General features: G+C 45.9%; 1 protein-coding gene and 1 pseudogene across 1 annotated transcript in view; one reads left to right on the top strand and one right to left on the bottom strand.

Moving 5' to 3' along the window:
* LOC147709982 (HLA class II histocompatibility antigen, DM alpha chain) overlaps positions 1–19,662 on the bottom strand; it is an 85,477-nt gene that overhangs the window by 44,456 nt on the left and 21,359 nt on the right. The gene's annotated exons all lie outside the window — the stretch shown is intronic.
* LOC147709983 (uncharacterized) lies at positions 195–2,112 on the top strand (annotated as a pseudogene).

Genomic DNA, 19,662 nt, shown 5'->3' with positions numbered 1-19,662 from the left:
AGTCAGATGACCAAAGGGGGGATGACCAGATTCAAGTTAGAATCTTGAACCAGGCCAACTTAAGCCTACATGGGAATGGAGAAGGTGTCCACCTGTCCAGGCCCAATAGCAGACTTAACCCTGGCAATAGAAGGGTTAGATCTCCCTCCAGGGACTCTAATCATTCTAATGCCTCAAGGGGATCTCAAAGGGGAATGACTTCCCCCCAGAGAAGAGAACATGAGGCTAGGATGAGAGCTATCCAACTCCAGATAGAGAAGGAAGAGGTAGCCCTGGCCCAAGCTAAACTTGCTTTAGCAAGGGAGCAAAAATTAAGCGGATTAGATTCCACTGGTGGCAGCAACATTATCCCTAGAGATAAAGACAGGTCCTATGATCATAGAAACCTGAGCAAGATTGTGGCCCCCTACAGAGATGGGGATGACATCCACAAATGGATGACTGCTCTTGAGAGAACCTGCATGGTACAGCAGGTTCCTCAAGACCAGTGGGCTACAATCTTATGGCTCTCCTTTTCTGAGAAAGGAAGAGACAAGCTCCTCACTGTTAGACCTGAGGATGCGAAAAACTACTCTGTCCTGAAGAGTGCTCTTATTGATGGGTTTGGCTGAACCACTGAGCAATACAGGTTGTTGTTCAGAGATACCCAAAAAGCTCAGACTCAGGACTGGACTGACTTTGTTGATTGTGCCACTAAGGCTTTGGAAGGTTGGTTGCTGGGAAGTAAAGTTTCAGACTATACAGGATTGTACAATCTTATAATGAGAGAACAGATCCTTAATAATTGCCAGAACCAGTTGTTGCATCAACACCTGATTGACTCAGATCTGACCTCTCCCCAAGAATTGGGAAAGAAGGCAGACAAATGGGTCAGAACCAGGGTTAAGCAGAAAAACCAGAACCAAGGTGTTGATTAGAATAAGGCAGACCAGAAGGGTGGAGATAAGAAAGAAAAAGACCAGAAATCTTCTTCAGGCCCCCACAATAATTCTAATAAGGAGGGTGGTTCCCAGAATGGAAACAAGAAGAAGAAGAATGATGGCCCCAAGAAACCTTGGTGCAATACCTGTAAATCAGTTTCACACTGGGGTAGGGAATGCACTAAGAAAAATCCAGTCCCTACCACTGCAGCCCCTAAGGCACCTGCACCCCCTAGTACAGTCAGCAGTGGTAGTACACAACCAAAGGGTATAGTAGGGTTAACCCTGGGTACTGAGATGGAGTCTGGCCTAGTCGGAATCCCTACTCAGGCAGTTCTGCTCTATGATGTGGACATAGCCATGACCACTACTATGAGTCCCAATACTTTGGCCAATTATAGGCAGATGCCTTTGATCAATGAGAAACTGAGTCAGGACTACGGGGACACATGTGCCAGTGTCACTATAGTGACACCTAACTTTGTGGGCCCTGGACAAATTGTACTAGGTGAGAATTACCTAGTGACCAACGCTAGCAATGCCACTACTACACATAGTGTGGCTGTTGTTAACTTCTCCTGGGGAGGGGTAAATGGCCTCATGAAAGTTGTTGCGAGTGCAGACCTCCCAGTTGATTGTCTTTTGGGCAATGATCTAGAGAATTCTTTATGGTCAGAAGTGGAGTACAGGACTCATGCAGAGATGCTAGGTATCTCAGCACATGTCCTTGCTGTAACCAGGTCCCAGGCCAAGAAGTGCCTACCTGAACCTGTGGTGGATCTTGAAACTATAGACCAACCACAACCCAAGAGGAAGAGCAAGAGGGTTAAGGCAGTGCCTTCCCACTTGGCCAAGGGTGAGGATCAGACCTCACAGGAGGCTGATTCTGTGATCCAAGAGGAGACTGTCTCTGAAGAGCTTGAACCTGATCAGGTTGAGTTTCTGGGGACAGGGGGACCCTCAAGGGCAGATCTGGGGCAGGCTCAGTTAACTTGCCCTTCTCTTGAACCCCTCAGACAGCAAGCTGCTGCTGAGGCTGCTGGGAATGCTCAAGGTACCCATAGAGTGTATTGGGATGATGGGCTCCTTTATTCAGAGGCTAGAGACCCCAAGCCTGGTGCTACCAGGAGGTTGGTTATACCTCTGCAATTTAGGGGCTTCCTTCTCACCTTGGCCCATGAAATTCCCCTAGCAGGACACTTAGGCCAAAACAAGACTTGGGAGAGACTTGTCCCTCACTTTCACTGGCCTCACATGTCAGAGAACACCAAGGAGTTTTGTGGCTCCTGTGACACCTGCCAAGCCAGTGGCAAATCAGGTGGCACCACAAAGGCCCCCCTGATACCACTACCTGTGGTGGGGGTTCCCTTTGAGAGAGTTGGGATAGACATTGTTGGACCAATGGATCCCCAAACAGCATCTGGGCACAGGTTTATCCTGGTGGTAGTGGATCATGCCACCAGGTACGCAGAGGCAATTCCCCTGAGGACCACAACAGCACCTGTTGTGGCAAGGGCCCTACTTGGAGTATTCTCCAGAGTGGGCTTTCCAAAGGAGGTACTTTCAGACAGAGGTACCAACTAAGCATGGGCGAATTTTGCGAATCTGGCGTTCGCGAATTTTGCGAATTTGCGAACTCGCAATCCGCTAAATCCGCGAATTCTCGCGAAATTGCGGATTTTTTTTGTGTGTTCGCAAGGATTTCTGCCAGTTCGCAAGGATTTCTGACAGTTCGCGAGGGTTTTGTACCAGTTCGCAATTGCGAACTTACATGTCGGCTCGCAATGGTCACGATTATGTTGTTTCTACGTCTGGTTCATCATCACAGGTTCCCAGCACCCTCTGTTTTACCCCTGCCACCCTCTGTTTCACCCATGCCACCCTCTGGCACATCAATGCCACTCTCTTGTTCATCATCACTGTAGATTATGGGGGGGAAAAGCAAGCACACCTGCCTGCTTCAACTGACATGAATTAATTTGGGGTTGATTTATTAATGTGTCACTGTTTTAAAATTCCAGTCTGGCACCTGCTTCCTTATCTGTAATTTGCTTTCTGTTGCAGTGCAATTTTTTTTTCCAGGACCTTTGTGGCCTACTTGTAGCTATTCTATGAGCCTGCTGTGAGGGTCAGAGCAGGGTCATACAATTGTTGCAACTAGCAACTGAACTCTGGTGGGGCCCTTGTCAGGAAGCACTACAGGGAATGGTTACTAATGATGAGTTTGAACTTTTGAACCTGCTTTCACTTTTGCAAAACTCGTTTTTCTGCAGAACAGCATTACAGCAACTGTAATGCCCAAAACAAGCTTATATGAGAAAGTTGATTTCTAATCCAAAATGTATGTAAATGTAAATGTATTGGCATTTATATAGCGCACTACTTACCCGTAGGGTCCCAAGGCGCTTCGACCGCTGCGAAACCCTTCCTGGCTTCCCTGAGAGATGGTTCCTTAATGGGTATCTCCAGGGTGAGACCAGGCATCCCCGGCGGTCTGGTGGGGCCGTTAGTGAAGATGAGGCAAGCTAATGCCCAGAGTTGCCGAGTGTGATCGCTGATCAGAGTGGGCACCGAGGCGAGAGAATTATCGAGTCCGCTGACCCTGGTCCAGAAACCTGCCGCGCCGGGAATCGAACCCTGGTCCCGGGCCGTCCTCTGCTCTCGGGTCTGCCGCCTCTAACCAGTGAGCCACACTACTTCACTTCCAAAAGTTATCCAAAGAAAATCAAAAGGCCTCAAATCCAAAAAAGTGCAGGCAAATGTCAACCTGAGGAGTTATTCTGATAAAAATCATCATTTTCAGAAGGTCTATGCTGCTTGCTAGTAGATTTCTTGTGCAGAATTGCAATTTTTGTAATTTCGCGAGTGCGAGATTGTTGCACCTACATGTTCGCAATTGCGAACTTACACCGCACGCCGCAAAATTGTATCACCAAGAAAAAAAAATTTGCTGCGTGCGAATTTGCGGATTTTCGGTAAATTCGCGAGCGTTCGCGGATTGCGAATTTACCGAAAATCCGCAAAATCCGCGAGCGGAACGGATTTTCCGCCCATGCTTAGTACCAACTTCATGTCTGGATATTTGAAAGCAATGTGGAAAGAGTGTGGAGTGAACTATAAGTTTACCACACCCTACCATCCACAGTGCAATGGGCTTGTTGAAAGGTTCAACAAGACGCTAAAGGGAATGATAAAAGGGTTACCTGAAAAGCTCAGGCGAAGATGGGACATCCTTTTACCCTGCCTACTCTTTGCTTACAGAGAGGTCCCACAGAAGGGGGTTGGCTACAGCCCTTTTGAACTTTTGTTTGGCCACCCTGTAAGGGGATCACTGTGTCTTGTGAAGGAAGGATGGGAGTTACCTCTCAAAAAGCCTAAACTTGATGTTGTGGACTATGTACTTGGTCTCCGCTCCAGGATGGCGGAATACATGGAGAAGGCAACCAAAAACCTGGAGGCCAGCCAAGAATTACAGAAAGCTTGGCATGACCAAAAGGCTGTTCTGACTGAGTACCAGCCAGGGCAGAAGGTGTGGGTGTTGGAGCCAGTGGCCCCAGCAGCTCTCCAAGACAACTGGTCTGGACCCCACACCATACTGGAGAAAAAGGGAGAGGTCACCTACTTGGTGGACCTTGACACCCCTAGGAGCCCCCATAGGGTGCTCCATGTAAACAGATTGAAACCATATGTGGACAGGGCAGACATGGGTTTACTCATGGCTACAGATGGGGACCAGGAGGAAGAGAGCGACCCTCTCCCAGACCTGTTATCCCAAAACCCTGATGATGGTTCAGTGGATGGAGTGGCCTTGGCAGGCAGCCTCACTGACCAATAGCAATGGGACTGCAGACAGGTGTTGCAGGCTCATAGACATATGTTTTCTCTTACACCCAGTCAAACTAACTGGTGCACCCATGAGGTGGACACTGGTGACAGTCTGCCTGTGAAGAATAAAATCTACAGGCAACCTGACCATGTCAGGGATTGTATAAAGGCTGAGGTGCAGAAAATGCTTGAACTTGGAGTAATTGAGCCATCAGAGAGCCCTGGGCCAGCCAAGTAGTCCTTGTGCCAAAACCTCATACCAAAGATGGGAAGAGAGAAATGAGATTTTGTGTGGACTATAGTGGTCTCAATGCTGTCACTAGGACAGATGCTCATCCTATTCCAAGGGCAGATGAGCTCATAGATAAGTTGGCTTCTGCCAAATTTCTGAGCACATTTGACTTGACAGCTGGCTATTGGCAAATCAGGTTAGATGAGGAGTCTAAAGCCAAAACAGCATTCTCAACCCCCAGTGGACATTATCAATTTGTGGTAATGCCCTTTGGTTTGAGGAATGCACCTGCCACTTTCCAAAGGTTGGTGAATCAAGTCCTTGCTGGATTGGATGACTTTTGTGCAGCATATCTAGATGATATTGCTGTCTTCAGCTCCACCTGGGAGGATCACCTGATCCACCTGAAGAAAGTTCTAGAGGCCCTGCAAAAGGCAGGCCTGACTATCAAGGCTACCAAGTGCCAGATAGGGCAGAGCAAGGTTGTGTACCTAGGCCACCTAGTAGGTGGGGGTCAGGTTCACCAACCTAAAGTTAACAGAGAGTCAGAAAGCAAGCAATCAAAGTACCCAGATACAAATATACAGGAAATAGTTACTAAACTATGCGAGTTCCCATCAGTCCACCATCGAGACCGCCCTTCATCATCTGGGATCTCTGGTGCATAATTTCTGTCACATTAGTGGTTGAAAAAACCTCTGCTGGTAGATGACTAAAACCAGGCACAGGAAAAAACCACAACAGTATTTACAGATGTGAAACAGAAAAGGCGTGTCTAGATGGAAACTAGAAGGTAGCAGTGCGTAAGAAAAAGTGTGTTTGTGAAAGTGAAAGAAAGATGCTCTAAAATTAGGTAGTGGTCGGGAAAGCACTTTAATAAACACCCTCACACTCCTAAATCAATAAAAACAGTGCAATAGTGGTTTAACAAATAGCCACTAAAGATGAAAGGTCGACATGTTTCTGCAGACACCCGGAGTCTAGTGATCTCCTGCTGCTTCCTCAGGACCATTAATGCTACTGCTAGAGAAAATGATAATAAATAACAAGAACCATATCACCTGAAAGTGTATGTATCAACATCCTCTCATCCTAGAGGTAAGGGAGAAAATATAGTATAAGGGTACAGAGTCATGATTGCATTTCGAAAATAACGTGCACTAAGCGTGCCATTATTATGTGCTAGACATAGGCTACTCTTGCCCAGCACTCAGACTAACTTAGTCACAAATCACCAATTTTAGCAAGTTTGTAAATTACGGTTCACTCACCCACTTGATGAGAAGGAACCACTCCACCTCACCTGGCTCAAGCTCAGGTAAATGGATGCACCGCACTAAAAATAAACAACAAATCAAGAGATGTGTCCACATCTGAATGTAATCCTAAACTAATCGATTTTAGCATGCTCCACATCAGGCATCACATTCCTACCAGCGCCGTGGAACAGCACCTGGTTAGTAAGCCACAGTTAATGAATGGTAGTTATGAGTTGATGACAGCGCTATCTAAGGTCATCCCTGCTTTCAACAAGTATAAGCTTGCATCCGCACTTAACTATAATGCCAGAGTGTAGTGCAGACAATTTTGCATGTGAAGAGTAAAAATATCGCCTATCTCACTCGTACACATATTTGCCCGCCGTCTTACCTCTCCGTCGGTGCACCGGTCGTCCCTCTAAGCTCTGTCGTAGGGAGGAACCGACTCGGTGCACCGGCGAGGCAGATAAACCTTTTTCGCTTCCGCATTCAGAGCGCACCAATGTCCGACGCCCCCTGCGCGTGATGACATCATGCGCCTACTCGCAGCTTCATGCGCTCGTACTGTAGGGAAATGTAGTTCCCGAGTGCTCTCTGTCCCGAGACAGAGTATGCCGAGATGCCGCGCCAAATTAGCGTGTTTTTATTCGCTAGTTTATCTTGTGTCTAAAGTTAATTGCAGGGAACCGGTATTTATAATAAGTGCGCTGTGTGAACAATATTTTGTACGTTTGAAAAATCATGTTAATGATAGTTCAATGTAAAGGCGGAATTACGCATTGACAATGCAATTTGCATTATGGAAAATAAATATCCTTCTATCAAGTTCAAAGGAATCCATAGTCAAATAGCAAAAAAGCAAGTAGCGGGAAAGCAGTATGATCATCTCACTACTTGACAATTGGGCAGAAAATTACACAAAGAACACCAACCGTAATTTCATGGTGCCATCGCTTTGTGTTAAAGCCACTCCTACGTACTATGTGGGTAATATTGTTACCCCATCAGATGTCATCTTCTGTATTCACAGAAGTGGGGGTGTGTCATTCCCGAAAGCTCTGTTCTGTCAAGGGAATTAAGGTCCATTACGAAGACACCCCTACTGCCTAAAGGGACATCCACGGGATGGCATCATTCAGCCCACGTTCATCACTGCGAAGGCGGTAGACCCACTTTTGTTCACATTTGAACAGAAATTTCGCCGTGTCAGTAACTGACGGTGGGATCCATGGTTGGTCCAAAACTGTCCACATGATGTCGGTGGGCTGATGACCCACCTGCAGAAAATGGTTTGTCAGTTTGGTAGCTTGTTTACAGCACCGGATAGAACTTTTATGTTCAGAAATTCTGGACTTTACCTTTCTGGTGGTCATCCCCACGTAATTTAGTTTACAGGGACATGTTATTAAATAGACCAAGTTGGAGCTGTTACAGTTGGTAAACCGTTTTAATTGCCAAGGTCTATCTGTGCCTATGTCTATGGATAGTGTTCTTGTCGTTTGTGGACATGCCGCACAGCCACCGCAAGGATGGTGTCCGGTGACTGCAGGCATGTCCCAGAGGGTGCCGACGGCTCGAGGAATCATGGTTTTGGGCCTTGTATGGACCAATTGGGGGTCAGGTTCAACCATTGGAGAGCAAGATCCAGACCATACAGGACTGGGCTCCTCCAACTACCCAGACACAAGTCAGAGCCTTCTTGGGCCTGGCTGGGTATTACAGGAAATTTGTGAAGAACTATGGGTCCATTGTGACACCATTAAATGATCCGACGTCCAAGAAGATGCCAAAAAAGGTTCAGTGGACAGTTAGCTGTCAAAAGGCTGACTACTCCAAACAGTTCATTGTCCAAACAGATGCTTCTGAGTTGGGGGTGGGAGCTGTGCTTTCACAACTTAATGTAGATGGTCAAGACCAGCCCATTGCTTTCATAAGCAGAAGGCTGACCCCTAGAGAGAACAGTTGGTCAGCCATTGAGAGGGAGGCCTTTGCTGTGGTTTGGGCCCTGAAGAAGTTGAGACCATACTTGTTTGGTACTCACTTCCTAATTCAGACAGACCATAAGCCCCTCTTGTGGCTAAATCAGATGAAGGGTGAGAATTCCAAACTGCTCAGGTGGTACATTTCCCTACAGGGGATGGACTTTACAGTGGAACACAGACTGACCATGGCAATGCAGATGGTCTCTTTTTTGAAGAGCAAACAAGGACCCCCTGATACGGATAGATTTCCTGGGTCAGGGCAAAGAGCAAGTGTGAGTAGATTACCCAGGCAAATGCATGAACCAACTAGCACATGAAAAGTCACTCAATACATATTAAAAAAGATAATACACTATTGCATGTACATATGAAAATACAAATTTAATAACATGATATTTCATAAAAACTGATACATATTTATACACAAAAGATAAAAAAAGTTTACAGCATTTTGACATATGCAAATTTTCAATCAAGTTAGTAATTCATTAGTATAAAAGGTCAGATGGTTTCCTGTTATTTGTCAACGCGTTTCGACACTTATGTGCCTTCCTCAGGACTGTACCATCATACTGTAAAAGATTTTAAAAAAGATAATTTTACATTAGTGTTTTACTATGTACACGACAACTAGTGCAATAGTTTTCTATCATGCGCTAAAAGTTGGTCATCTTCAAAGTTGATGATGCCGCTTTAAACATTTTTACACTTTGATGGTGCTGCCATTTAGTTACATATGATACAAAATATTTGCCTTACACAATCATTGGATAATTGTTCAATACGTTTTGTTATTATTTCAAGAAAAACATACAGTTCATTTCATTCTTATAACAACATTGTATGTATAATTCCAACCCTAACTATTATGAACTGAAGACCGATAGACAAAAGAAACAGATGTACTCTCATCAATAGGCTGAACAGGGACCATACACCCACACTCTGTGTAACTTTCTATCTAAAATAGGCCATATATCTGTCCTCTCTGTACATCTGTTTCTTTTGTCTATCGGTCTTCAGTATCATATGTAACTAAATGGCAGCACCATCAAAGTGTAAAAATGTTTAAAGCGGCATCATCAACTTTGAAGATGACTAACTTTTAGCGCATGATAGAAAACTATTGCACTAGTTGTCGTGTACATAGTAAAACACTAATGTAAAATTATCTTTTTTAAAATCTTTTACAGTATGATGGTACAGTCCTGAGGAAGGCACATAAGTGTCGAAACGCGTTGACAAATAACAGGAAACCATCTGACCTTTTATACTAATGAATTACTGCCTTGATTGAAAATTTGCATATGTCAAAATGCTGTAAACTTTTTTTTATCTTTTGTGTATAAATATGTATCAGTTTTTATGAAATATCATGTTATTAAATTTGTATTTTCATATTTACATGCAATAGTGTATTATCTTTTTTAATATGTATTGAGTGACTTTTCATGTGCTAGTTGGTTCATGCATTTGCCTGGGTAATCTACTCACAAATGCAGATGGTCTCTCCAGGTATTTCCACTTAGAACATGAAGACTTCTCTGGTCAAGGTTAAGTTTAATGTCCCTGCATTTGGGGGGGGGGGGGATTATGTAGGAGAGTAGGGTCTGCTTTCCGATGGTCACCCCAGATTTTTGCTTCACTGGTTTTCGACATAATGTGGCTGTGAGCCTGCTAATCAGACCCACAGCCTCCTGCTCTCTCTCTAAATTCACATCCATGTACTTTAGGTACATACCCAATTGAACATTGGGTCACCTTATCAGCCCCTGTACAGTGTACTATAGGTACCCAGGGCATAGGTGTATCCAAGGCCTACCAGGGGCTGCAGCATATATTTTGCCACCCCTGGCTGGCTATTCAAACTGACACAACTGGCTGATCACTCAGCTGGGGCAAGGTCGTGTAATCACCCCTTGCTTAGATTTAGTATGCCCATATCTGAACCTATAGCTGGACACATATAGACCTATAAGTCACTCCTATGGCAGGCCTTATCAATCCTGGAGGCAGAGTGCTTGGTTTTATGTGAGATGGTGCTCTAGCATGAGCTGAGCTTGTCTGCAGCTGTCGGGACCAACTCCCTTAGCTGTTCCGGGATATTGCCATAACATATACTCTTAAGTGCATTATAATCCTCGCGGTTACTTGCTAACTTTGGTTTGGCTTTATCAAAACATGTCGTGTAAGGTGTCATACGCTTTGGAATACTACCCCCTCGCCAGTCCTGGCGACGGGGGTAGGATTCTACCCTTCTAGAGGGAGAAGACATGTTACTTTACTTAAACGCGGTTAAATCTAACCAGAGCCCCAGCATCACAAAATGGATGCTGCTGCCACAGACACAAGTCTGGCCTCCTGCTGCTGACCGAAACTCCGGCAGGGGAGGCCTGGACAGTTGGTATCTTGTCACAGGGAGGTATTACACCACCCCAGACAGGAGATAGTAGATTGTAGCAGGGAGGGTTGAATGAAACTAGACACTGCCTGGGGAGCACACGGCTTCCCATGCATAGTCCAGTTCAAACCGGTGCTGGGACACTCCAGTCCCAGCTCTGGCGCAAAACTGGACAAAGGGAAAGGGGTGTAACCACCCCCTTCCTGGGTCCCACCCATAGGAGGGACCTAGCAGGTAATCCAGCCCCTTGATTTGGAATAAAGGTAGGAGCTGTGCCCAGGACCATTAGATTATCCTGAACAAAACTTTGATACAGAACTCTGGACCCTTCGACATTCCACTCGACGTGGAAGACTGAAGAATCTCCCTTGTGGTCAAGGAGCGACCACCCTGTGCAAGCAGGCACCATCCAGCGCCCAATAGTTTGCTTTGTTGCAGTTCCTGCCAGAACTCAAGCGACAGAGATCGACAAGACCCAGCTTCCCTGACTTCTAACAGCCCGATCCACAGTCCCAGCGCATCTGAGACCCGTGGAGGCGACGTGAAGTGCGGAGCCGGCCATCTTGAAAGACTGCGAAGTGCTGACCGTGCAGCTCCCGAGGCACCCTCGAAGCTGTGCATTGGGGTTTGAGAAGCCCCAGCGCCGAGCAGCTTGTGCATCAAAGATCTCCCCTCCACACTCATCGAGTGCTGCGTGGGGCCCTTTTGCATTTTCCTGCTCGACGCGTTGGTCCGGTCGCTTGCCCGTTGGCTAGTGGCCCCAGAACCGGCGAACCTTTAAATTTACACTGCTAGTCTGGTTGCTCTAGACTGGCCCTCGCTCCCCTGAAAAGGAGCCACCGCTCTGACCTTGCTGGTCCGAGTAGGAAGCGATCTTCAAATCCTGCGTGGGTTGCATTTGCCAAGGCCTGTTAACTCCGATCCGGAAGCCGACACCGCCGACAGCGAGAGCCTTCGTGGGACAGCTCGTGATCTACTCCTGGACATCGTTGATGCCCCAGAGTCCACATGGCAGCGGAGACAAGCTTCACGACAACCACCTGATTGCGCCCAACATCGCCTGGTTCCATCCTGGTCACTGGCTAGTGACCCAAACTCTGTCCCCTCTGCTTTCAGGTACTCTACATCTTCGATCCACACTTGGATCCAACTGGACTCTTCTCTCCTGGCCGCCTGCAGCATCTTCATCTCCAGGCTCCATAGATATCCACGACGGAACCCGACACACTTTGGCACCTCTGCACCCGCTTCCTTTGGATGAGGTAACAATCAAACACTGGTGCTCCTGTAGTGGTTTACACCTCTAGTGTCCTAGTTTAAAGTGGGGTAATTCTATTCCAGTCGGAAGACTTCCAAAACAGTAACTCTAACTTTTACGCGCCATTGACTTTGCATTGGTGCATGCGTGTGCATTAGGCACTGCACCCGTGTCCCGCGGGCCTCTCCCTACTTCATCACTGCTAGTCCCGAGTAGTCCCAGCGATTCACAATGCCCTAGGCCTTACCATTGTTCGAGAGGTGGTACTTATACCACTATTTTAGTATACGGTTTGAGTGGCCACCGGGCCTATCCAAAATTGTGCAACTTTTGAATGTTTAACTGTGCTTTTGTTTGAACGCTTGTGCCTCTGCACTCATAAAGAGTACAGAGGAATATTCTAGTAATAAATACATATATTTTTATAATATATAACTTGTGTGGTGTCCTTTCATTTGATATTACAGGATTGCATATGGCAAAACAGCTGGCTTCACATGCCCTCTTGAGTTTAGCCTAAGACTGCTTAGTCCATGCTACCCCTAGGATAGCTTGTCTATAAGGTTTACTTTACAACCACCACCATAAGGGATTGTTTGGACTGATACAGGGTGCCCACAGAACTGTGGACATCATACATCAGGCCAACTTGTCACAGACAACAAGAGCTGATGAGGAGGTTGGGCGACAGACAACAGGAGATAGGGAGACAGATGAGAGTTGACGAGGAGGTACAGAGGCAGACAGTGGGAGGTGATGAGGAGGTAAAGAGACAGATGATGGCAGCTGACGAGGGGGTAGGGAGACAGACTACGGGAGCTGATGAGGAGGTAGGGAGACAGAAGACGGGAGCTGACGAGGGGGTAGAGAGACAGACAAAGGGAGCTGAGGAGGAGGTAGAGAGACAGACAAAGGGAGCTGAGGAGGAGGTAGGGAGAGAGACAACAGGAGCTGACGAGGAGGTAGATAGTCAGACAACAGGAGCTGATGAGGAGGTATGGAGACAGCTGATGAGGAGGTATGGAGACAGACAATGGGAGCTGATGAGGAGGTAGGGAGACAGACAACAAGAGCTGATGAGGAGTTAGAGAGACAGACAACGGGAAATGATGAGGAGGTAGAGAGACAGACAACAGGCGCTGACAAAGAGGTAGAGAGACAGATAAAGGGAGCTGATGAGGAGTTAGGGAGACAGACAACAGGAGCTGATGAGGAGGTAGAGAGACAGACAAGATCTGACGAGGTAGAGAGACAGACAAGAGCTTATAAGGAGGTAGGGAGACAGACAACAGGAGCTGATGAGGAGGTAGAGAGACAGACAACAGGCGCTGACAAGGAGGTAGGGATACAGACAACGGGAGATGAGGAGGAGGTAGAGAGACAGACAACAGGCACTGACAAGGAGGTAGAGAGACAGACAACGGGAGCTGATGAGGAGGTAGAGAGACAGACAACAGGAGCTGATAAGGAGGTAGAGAGGCAAACAACGGGAGCTGATGGGGTAGAGAGACAGACAACAGGAGCTGATGGGGTAGAGCTGAAGAGAAGGTAGGGAGACGGACAACTTGAGCCGATGAAGAGGTACAGAGACAGACAACGGGAGCTGATGAGGAGTTAGGGAGACAGACAACAGGAGCTGATGAGGAGGTAGAGAGACAGACAACAGGAGCTGATAAGGAGGTAGAGAGACAGACAACGGGAGCTGATGGGGTAGAGAGACAGACAACAGGAGCTGATGGGGTAGAGCTGAAGAGAAGGTAGGGAGACGGACAACTTGAGCCGATGAAGAGGTACAGAGACAGACAACGGGAGCTGATGAGGAGGAAGGGAGACAGACAACAGGAGCTGACGAGGTGGTATAGAGACAGACAACAAGAGCGGATGGGAAGGTAGGGAGGCAGATAACGGGAGCTGACACCCTCAGGAGCCCACCCACCTCCACAGACCACGCACGGAACCTCTGCATCATCCTTGACTCCACCCTCACCATGACCTGCCAGATCAACTCTGTCGCCTCCACCCGTTTCAATTTCCTTTGCATCCTCCAAAAGACCTTCAAATGAATACCCCCTGAATGCAGAAAGACAGTCACCTACGCACTCATAAGCAGTAGACTGGGCTATGGCAACGCCCTCTACGCTGGAATCAATAGAACTCTTCTACACAAGCTCCAAATCATTCAGAACGCCGCAGCCAAACTAGTCCTCGGGACCCCTAGGCATGGCCCAACACCTACGAAACCTCCGCTGGCTCCCTGTCGAGAAGAGAGTAACCTTCAAACTTCTCACCCACGCCTACAAATCCCTCCACAACATCGGGCCCAAATATTTCAATGAGAGAGTCTCCTTCCACGTACCCAAAAGGAACCTCCGTTCCGCCGACCTCACCCTGGCAGAAACCCCCCACATCTGCAGAAGCAGAGCAGGCGGAAGAACCTTCTCCTACATCGCTGCCAAGACCTGGAACCAGCTCCCAGTTAACATCAGACCCAACCTGATCCCGCTCACCTTCAGGAAGAACCTCAAGACCTGGCTCTTCGACTGAACCGGAGCTGCTGCCCCCTCCCCCCCAGTGTTTTGAAACCCTCACAGGTGAGTAGCATGCTTTATCAACTCATGAATGATTGATTGAGGGAGACAGACAACAAGATTTGATGTGGAGGTAGGGTGACAGACAACGGGAGCTGAAGAGCAGGTAGGGAGACAGAGAGCGAGAGCTGACGAGGAGGTAGGGAGACAGACAATGGGAGCTGACGAGGAGGTAGGGAGACACACAACAAGAGCTGATGAGGGTAGAGAGACAGACAACAAGAGCTGATGAAGAGGTAGGGGGACAGACAACGAAACCTGATGTGGAGGTAGGGAGACAGTCAACAGGAGTTGATAAGCAGGTAGGGAGGTAAAGAACAAGAGCTGACGAGGAGGTAGGGAGAACGACATTGAGAGTGGGAACTCTTTCAGGACTCCCAAGGTAACCAGGCATTACTGGCCTCAAACAGTAACATGTCCTACGGCTTTACCTTACTATTGGACCCCAAACTGATTACAGCCCTTTAGCACTCAGCTCTCAGGGTAGTGACATTGAGCAGACCCAGGCTTATTTGTGGAGGCAGTGACTGAGAACTCTGCTAACATGTAACAGAACTCAATAACTAATTTTAAGTCTAATGCTTTTAGTTTAAAAAAAATTACATTATTCACAACACATATATTAAAAATGCAGAGGCCAGTAGTAGATACACACATACAGTAGTACATATTACACACCAGGGAGTTAGTATTATCTGAGAATACCCCAGGTTCTCTCGGGTAACATCACAGCACCAGTGCAACTTCACAATTGGTGGCCCTACGGGCTCCGTCTCCTGTCACCGGCTCCCCCACAGTAGAGTAGTAGTCATGCGAGGATCAGGCTGGAAGCTGAGCCTGTTGAGAGGTTGTCGTTACCGGTTACCCGGTGTCCGTAAGAGTTATTTGTGGGTAGGGGCTCTGCACACGGTACCTTCAAGGCTTGGGTGTTTTGGTATCTCCGGCTTTGAACCCAGGTCAGAATCATGATCTTGAGGTTGGGAAAATTAAAATGTGATCCTTCGTCAGCACCAAGCAGTGACAGGCACTTTGTTTCCTGGTGATGAAAGTGCCTGTCGCAATTACAAACTTCTGAAGTGCCAAGTCATCACAGGCACTTTTTCTTTCGTGATCCTCCTTAGTGCTTCCCGAATATTCCTTGGGTGACTCGATGGGCGCATGTGTGGAGCCAGTTTCTGGTAGGTGCCTGGTGGACCAGACCTTTGCTCAAGTGTGCTTCATGGAAGATGCAGAAGCCCTTACTGAAAGTATTTTGATACAGTTCTTAGACCTTCTAGTGAGGGCTGTGTATGTGCCTTTTTTGCCGCCTAAAAGAGAGGTTTTGGTGGCTGTCACTGATACCAGGCAGCTTTTTGCGACTTCAACACATTCATATTTGTAGCTTGGATTCCAGAGAAGGTGTTTCTTGTTCCTGTTAGTTTGGAGTAAACAGAGGTTGGTGCATGCCCCTTTCCGATGTACATCCCTAGGCAGTGCATTGAATCTGAACACATCTTTCTAACTATTCTAAAACGTGAGCATTGGAACTCACCGGAGCTTGGAACTGGTGCTGTACTTTGTCTTGCTGTGCCAAGAATCCTCCCTCACTGTCTGCAACTTGTGCTGCCTGATTGAAGCTGACGCTCACTGAACATCGTCTCGTGGCGCTGCCTCCCCCTGACTCGCTGGTGTGAGCGTGAGCTGCACTCTGCACGCTCTGCCTGTCGCTCCCAGCTGGAGTCAGAGGGGTTGAGGCCAGGGTGTTAATTGCGAGCGCACCTAGCCTGGGGGACTGGGAGGACCAGAAATCTTAGCTGAGATCAGCTGGTTCCTCTTCCCCCAGGCGAACCGCCCACGGACACGCCCCCAACGAAACGTATAAAAATCATCTCGCTCCCCGCGACGCGGGACGCGCGCGGGACCAAGCGCGGGGATAAGCCCGGGCAAAGGGCGGGCCGTTTAGGCCGTCCGAGGTCGTACTAGGACGGGACGGGCCACCCTACTAAGCAACTGCTCTTGGTAAGCCAAATTTTCTTCCGACTTGTTCCCCTTACTGGAGCTAATCCTTGTTCTAAAACGACGAGGGATTAGAAATAAGCAAATACCAATAGAAATCGTGGTAACAAAAAGAAATGGGGCTTAAAAAATTACGATCCAGGACTATCTTTATGAAACGGATGGGTACGGAGGACGCTGTTCGTAAATCATCAGACAAATCAATAAAACAAGGTCGCATTACACGGACCCCGGCCATCACTGAATATTTCTCTACTCTAACATCTAAAGGTGAAATTGACAAAGAATTTCACGTGGCAGAAGAAATACCCAACTCACTACTGCATACAGGGTTAGAAGACTGTACGCTCACCAAACTTGGGTCAAATCCAAACCTAAATTTGAGTGACATTGTTTCTGACAATATCCAAAAATCTTTTAATAACTCTAAAAATTTTCAAAACCAGGGTCATGAGGAAAATCACTTAACATCCTCAACGCCAAAAAAAGGCCCTGGAAATACCTGTCATCTGGAAGATCTTTGTGCAAACAACTCCAAGATCACACAAAACCAACCTGAGTTAAAAATAACAAATAGTCCCCCTTTACAAAAAAACCAAGTACAACCTCAAACACTTGAATCATCTGTAGACCCTTTTCTCATAAAAACCAACTTCTCAGCTAACATAGCTACACCTATGTCAAAAGCCTTGTTCTCCTTGCATGAAATACTTGAGTCGGTCCTTTCCTTTCTAGGTAATATATTAGAAAATTCAGACCAAACCCTGGATGTTCAAATTGGAATCCTTAAGCATCTAGTAGAGGAAAAAAAGAAAAGGAAAGAACCCCCTGAATTGGAAAAAAACCAACTGAAGGTCAACGACAATGAACAAAGGAACAATACAAGTTACCAAAACAGCAAAAGAGATATTGAAAAGAATGTTTGTGGTACGCAAACATCAGTAGTTTCAAAACAAAAAAAGGAGAAGCTAGTACGACAACATGAAACACCAATATTCTCCCTGAAAAAACTTTTCAAAGAAAAATCCGTTGATGATAAACAATATCCAATTTTCACAAAGGTAATGAAATCGAATACACCAAAAGATGTAGATATGGATGAAAACACCCAAAAAGTCACTTTTAATAATACACCAGAAAGCAAAAAAGGAGAAAAAATGCATAAAAATACTGAGCAAGTAGAAGGAAAAAGAAAGAGGAAAAAAACAATAAGACGTATCCATAGGAAAAAAAATCGCAAGCTAAAATTCCAAAAGCCCACATCTGTCAATAACAAACAAGAAGTACAAGAAATGGAACCTATTAAGCTCGGGACTACTGGTAATACGGAATCTAGTTCAAATACAAGAGAAGAGAAATTGAAACCATTAGATCCGGCTGCAAAGGATTTTGTCTTGTATAAAGTCCCTGAAGAAATACAACACCAAAATATGACCGAAAGTAATAACAAAGGAAAAAACCAACATGGAGCAAGAACACCATACTCCAGAACACTACAACTTGAAGAACTTTTTCCAATGGACCAAGCACCACTAAATAGAAGAAGAATCATCAATCTACTTCACCACATCAAACCTTTAGAATCCTTGAATAGCAACAAGATAGATCTAGTAATCTTTCCACAACAAGATAATAATAAAATAGCTACAGTAACCTTCTGGTCAAATGTTATACCTGGCATCATAATCAGTGAAAAGGAAACACTACACAAACACGGATACGATGTCTACATAAGAAGGGATTCTAACGAAAACAGATTTCCCCCAAGATATGATGAACAAATATGGAGAATCTCTAACTCTCAATACAAAAATCCTCTGGGAGAAACTGACGTGTCCCGAGCAACATACTCAGGAATCAAGTATACAGGGAAAGACACACTGAAGGTAAAAGTGGAAAATGGCGAAAGGCTAGTATGGCAACAAGACCTAAAGGGAAAGGAGTATAGAGAAAGCATCAGATCTTGGTCCTGGGTATCTGAGAACTTGAACAGCAACAAATCCACATCATGTTCGGGACAATCTGTTTAGCAATGGTCTAACAATAATATCATGGAATATAGCGGGAATTACTAAGACCAAATTGACGGAAGCCATAAGTAACCATCCGGATCTCTTCATGCTACAGGAAACCTGGGCTACAAAAACATTTTCGCAAAATAACTACTATGTATATGACAACCCAGCCAAAGCATCCATTCGGGGCCACGCAAAGGGTGGTCTGGCCATTCTATTGAAGGTGGATTACATGTGGGCCCAGGAAATTATCCAGACCAAATCACAATATCTGCAATGTTTAAAGGTCCTTTTAAAAACTCATAATGTAGCAACTAAACAGCCATTCCTGCTATTCAATGTATATGCCCCTCCGGGCAAGAACTATGATAACACTTTTCTAGTAATCATGGAATCCATCACACAAATCGTTGAAGAACAATCATGTATTCCATACATAATAGCAGGTGATCTAAACGGAAAAATTTCAAATTCAGAAATTGGTAAATGGATGCAACTTTATGAAGAGGAATTTGCCGATTTCTCAGCCCCGCAATTTCCCCAGGGTGCAAAATGTGACAAAAGAGGGAAATTACTATTATCGACACTACCTTCCCTAAGAGGCGTAATTCTGAATGGAAACATAGAAGGAGACATTCCGGCAACAAATACCAGACGGGGTAATGGAAGCTCATCCATCATTGACTATATTATTTGCAATACGAATATAATGGAGACTGTTACTCACCTAAAAATACAGCTAAGCCAAGAGAGCGACCATGCTCTGTTGATATTAAATTCTGAATGGAGGCCTCAAACAGCTACTAACAGGCAGCTAATATTTCATAGAAGTACTGTCGTGGCAGATAGTGCCCAAAGAAGAATCTTCTGGAGTTCGAAAGCACTGGACAGAATATCGACACTGATTGAACAGAATGATCTTTTACAAAAAACAATCTCGGATGACCCAATAGAAAATTTTGAACACATTATTAATGAGCTAAAAAATCTTCTATTGAACAAACTGCAATGTGCCCCTAAAGGTGTGAATTATGGAAACAATAGCCGTAATAAAAATAACACACAAAATACCCAAAATTCTATAACTAAGAAAACATTGAACAGACTGGTACGCGCACAATATCTGAATCATTCAATGTCAATTAAGAAATAAATAAATAAATTAAAAAACAAACTCAGAAGAGAAA

This window comes from Lissotriton vulgaris, chromosome 5, assembly GCF_964263255.1.
Source record: "Lissotriton vulgaris chromosome 5, aLisVul1.2, whole genome shotgun sequence".
In the NCBI taxonomy this organism is placed as follows: Eukaryota; Metazoa; Chordata; class Amphibia; order Caudata; family Salamandridae; genus Lissotriton; species Lissotriton vulgaris.
This window is presented reverse-complemented; position numbering and strand designations above follow the sequence as displayed.